General features: G+C 38.5%; 1 long non-coding RNA gene across 1 annotated transcript; it reads right to left on the bottom strand.

The window, feature by feature from the left end:
• Positions 1 to 506: 506 nt before the first annotated feature.
• LOC139108006 (uncharacterized) lies at positions 507 to 1,166 on the bottom strand. The gene is made up of 3 exons (XR_011546601.1): positions 1,105 to 1,166; positions 757 to 922; positions 507 to 574 (listed from the first exon to the last, which is right to left on the bottom strand). It is a non-coding gene; the product is annotated as an uncharacterized lncRNA (long non-coding RNA).
• Positions 1,167 to 4,794: the final 3,628 nt, after the last annotated feature.

Below are 4,794 nucleotides of genomic sequence, written 5' to 3'. Positions count from 1 at the left end.
AAAATCGGTCCCTCACGATAGAGGAGGGTACTCTAATTAAATTCTAACGCATGACATACCTGAATTCACTCTGCAAAGTGTTAGTGCTATCTGGAGTACTGGGTAAGTCGAGGAATTTTCTCTTGCACCAGGAATGGTCAGAGGGACTTCTGCAGCTTCCCCAGGTCTCCGGACGGTTTCCTTGGTTAGTTTTCGTCGCGAACCTTTCGTCCCCAAAGCGCCAAACCTGTAAATAAAGCAGAAGTATTTTTAAATTAAAACTAAAAATCTCATAAGTGACACATTGAGGTTAAAGTTATATTTTGACAATTTTCTCACTTTTTAATTAACTGAGGCTCTCGAGCAATCTAAAATCGGTCCCTCACGATAGAGGAGGGTACTCTAATTAAATTCTAACGCATGACATACCTGAATTCACTCTGCAAAGTGTTAGTGCTATCTGGAGTACTGGGTAAGTCGAGGAATTTTCTCTTGTACCAGGAATGGTCAGAGGGACTTCTGCAGCTTCCCGGGTCTCCGGACGGTTTCCTTGGTTAGTTTTCGTCGCGAACCTTTCGTCCCCAAAGCGCCAAACCTGTAAATAAAGCAGAAGTATTTTTAAATTAAAACTAAAAATCTCATAAGTGACACATTGAGGTTAAAGTTATATTTTGACAATTTTCTCACTTTTTAATTAACTGAGGCTCTCGAGCAATCTAAAATCGGTCCCTCACGATAGAGGAGGGTACTCTAATTAAATTCTAACGCATGACATACCTGAATTCACTCTGCAAAGTGTTAGTGCTATCTGGAGTACTGGGTAAGTCGAGGAATTTTCTCTTGCACCAGGAATGGTCAGAGAGACTTCTGCGGCTTCCCGGGTCTCCGGACGGTTTCCTTGGTTAGTTTCCGTCGCGAACCTTTCGTCCCCAAAGCGCCAAACCTGTAAATAAAGCAGAAGTATTTTTAAATTAAAACTAAAAATCTCATAAGTGACACATTGAGGTTAAAGTTATATTTTGACAATTTTCTCACTTTTTAATTAACTGAGGCTCTCGAGCAATCTAAAATCGGTCCCTCACGATAGAGGAGGGTACTCTAATTAAATTCTAACGCATGACATACCTGAATTCACTCTGCAAAGTGTTAGTGCTATCTGGAGTACTGGGTAAGTCGAGGAATTTTCTTGCACCAGGAATGGTCAGAGAGACTTCTGCGGCTTCCCGGGTCTCCGGACGGTTTCCTTGGTTAGTTTCCGTCGCGAACCTTTCGTCCCCAAAGCGCCAAACCTGTAAATAAAGCAGAAGTATTTTTAAATTAAAACTAAAAATCTCATAAGTGACACATTGAGGTTAAAGTTATATTTTGACAATTTTCTCACTTTTTAATTAACTGAGGCTCTCGAGCAATCTAAAATCGGTCCCTCACGATAGAGGAGGGTACTCTAATTAAATTCTAACGCATGACATACCTGAATTCACTCTGCAAAGTGTTAGTGCTATCTGGAGTACTGGGTAAGTCGAGGAATTTCTCTTGCACCAGGAATGGTCAGAGAACTTCTGCGGCTTCCCGGGTCTCCGGACGGTTTCCTTGGTTAGTTTTCGTCGCGAACCTTTCGTCCCCAAAGCGCCAAACCTGTAAATAAAGCAGAAGTATTTTTAAATTAAAACTAAATATCTCATAAGTGACACATTGAGGTTAAAGTTATATTTTGACAATTTTCTCACTTTTTAATTAACTGAGGCTCTCGAGCAATCTAAAATCGGTCCCTCACGATAGAGGAGGGTACTCTAATTAAATTCTAACGCATGACATACCTGAATTCACTCTGCAAAGTGTTAGTGCTATCTGGAGTACTGGGTAAGTCGAGGAATTTTCTCTTGTACCAGGAATGGTCAGAGGACTTCTGCGGCTTCCACGTCTCCGGACGGTTTCCTTGGTTAGTTTTCGTCGCGAACCTTTCGTCCCCAAAGCGCCAAACCTGTAAATAAAGCAGAAGTATTTTTAAATTAAAACTAAATATCTCATAAGTGACACATTGAGGTTAAAGTTATATTTTGACAATTTTCTCACTTTTTAATTAACTGAGGCTCTCGAGCAATCTAAAATCGGTCCCTCACGATAGAGGAGGGTACTCTAATTAAATTCTAACGCATGACATACCTGAATTCACTCTGCAAAGTGTTAGTGCTATCTGGAGTACTGGGTAAGTCGAGGAATTTTCTCTTGCACCAGAAATGGTCAGAGAGACTTCTGCGGCTTTCCCGGAACTCCGGATGGTCTCGTTGGTTAGCTGCCGTCACGTATCTTTTGCCTATAAAGTTTAAAGCCTGTAAAACAAATAGAAATATTTGTTTTTCTGACTTTAAACTTTAATCAATAACACATACCTGTCACTTTTAAAACATTAGTTTCCTGTCTTCACTTGATAAGACGGTTTAAATTTGTTAAAAAATCCAACCGGACACTCGAGGAAACAGTTGATCTTCCACAAACGAATAAAATAAGCATAAAATATTTTGCGTAAAATATTCACCAATGGAGACACAGCATTAATACTGGCATTCATGAAACGACTCGATTAATAAAATAATGTAAAAATACTTAATAAATAGCATTAAATTGTTGTAAATTAACGAGCAAAATACGATTAAGTATAAAAACTTATAAATAACGCAAAAACAAACGTAAAATGTCAACGATTAATTTCAACCAATAGGAACACAGCATTAATACTGACATTCATGAATCGATTCAAACAATAAACTATTGTAAAATTACTTAATAAATATCATTAAATTGTTGTAAATTAACGTGCAAAATACGATTCAGTTTAGAAACTTATAAATAACGCAAAAAAGAAGTGTAAAATGTCATTCGATTAATTTGAACCAATAGGAACACAGTATTAGTACTGACATTCATGAAACGACTCGATTAATAAAATATGGTAAAAATAATTAATAAATAGCATTAAATTGTGGTAAACTAAATTGCAAAATACGATTTAGTATAAAAACTTATAAATAACGCCAAAAACACGTGCAAAATGTCACTCGATTATTTTCAACCAATAGGAACACAGCATTAGTACTGACATTCATGAAACGATTCGATTAATAAAATATTGTAAAAATAATTAATAAATATCATTAAATTGTTGTAAACTAACTTGCAAAATACGATTTAGTATAAAAACTTATAAATAACGCCAAAAACACGTGCAAAATGTCACTCAATAAATTTGAACCAATAGGAACACAGCATTAGTACTGACATTCATGAAACGACTTGATTAATAAAATATTGTAAGAATAATTAATAAATAGCATTAAATTGTTGTAAACTAACTTGTAAAATACGATTTAATATAAAAACTTATAGATAACGCAAAAAACAAGTTTAAAATGTCATTCGATTAATTTGAACCAATAGGAACACATCATTAATACTGACATTCATGAAACGACTCGATTAATAAAATATTGTAAATATACTTAATAAATAGCATTAAATTGTTGTAAATTGACGTGCAAAATAGCTTAGCTCTTCTGGGTCGCGAAATATTTCAAATTTTCTAAAAAAAGGTGGCACGAACTGACCGTGCCACCTCCTTTTAGAAAAATTGAAATATCTCGTGACTCAGAAAAGCTAAGCTATTGCGCTTTTTTTTGTTCGACGCGGGCTTGCAAGCCCTTCAAAACAAGCTTTCGATCAGACCCCTACGACGCCTGTGGACCGAGATATTAACGATCAAAGTTTTTCGGAAAATGTGAAATATCTCGCAAACCAGAAGGGCTAGGCTATTGCGCTTTTTTTTGTTCGACGCGGGCTTTCAAGCCCTTCAAAACGAGCTTTCGATCAGACCCCTACGACGCCTGTGGACCGAGATATTAACGATCAAAGTTTTTCGGAAAATGTGAAATATCTCGCGAACCAGAAGGGCTAGGCTATTGCGCTTTTTTTGTTCGACGCGGGCTTTCAAGCCCTTCAAAACGAGCTTTCGATCAGACCCCTACGACGCCTGTGGACCGAGATATTAACGATCAAAGTTTTTCGGAAAATGTGAAATATCTCGCGAACCAGAAGAGCTAGGCTATTGCGCTCTTTTTTGTTCGACGCGGGCTTTCAAGCCCTTCAAAACGAGCTTTCGATCAGACCCCTACGACGCCTGTGGACCGAGATATTAACGATCAAAGTTTTTCGGAAAATGTGAAATATCTCGCGAACCAGAAGAGCTAGGCTATTGCGCTCTTTTTTGTTCGACGCGGGCTTTCAAGCCCTTCAAAACGAGCTTTCGATCAGACCCCTACGACGCCTGTGGACCGAGATATTAACGATCAAAGTTTTTCGGAAAATGTGAAATATCTCGCGAACCAGAAGAGCTAGGCTATTGCGCTCTTTTTTGTTCGACGCGGGCTTTCAAGCCCTTCAAAACGAGCTTTCGATCAGACCCCTACGACGCCTGTGGACCGAGATATTAACGATCAAAGTTTTTCGGAAAATGTGAAATATCTCGCGAACCAGAAGAGCTAGGCTATTGCGCTCTTTTTTGTTCGACGCGGGCTTTCAAGCCCTTCAAAACGAGCTTTCGATCAGACCCCTACGACGCCTGTGGACCGAGATATTAACGATCAAAGTTTTTCGGAAAATGTGAAATATCTCGCGAACCAGAAGAGCTAGGCTATTGCGCTCTTTTTTGTTCGACGCGGGCTTTCAAGCCCTTCAAAACGAGCTTTCGATCAGACCCCTACGACGCCTGTGGACCGAGATATTAACGATCAAAGTTTTTCGGAAAATGTGAAATATCTCGCG

Source organism: Cardiocondyla obscurior, linkage group LG14, assembly GCF_019399895.1.
Source record: "Cardiocondyla obscurior isolate alpha-2009 linkage group LG14, Cobs3.1, whole genome shotgun sequence".
In the NCBI taxonomy this organism is placed as follows: Eukaryota; Metazoa; Arthropoda; class Insecta; order Hymenoptera; family Formicidae; genus Cardiocondyla; species Cardiocondyla obscurior.
Note: the sequence above shows the minus strand (reverse complement) of the source record. Positions and strands in the feature narration are given on the sequence as shown.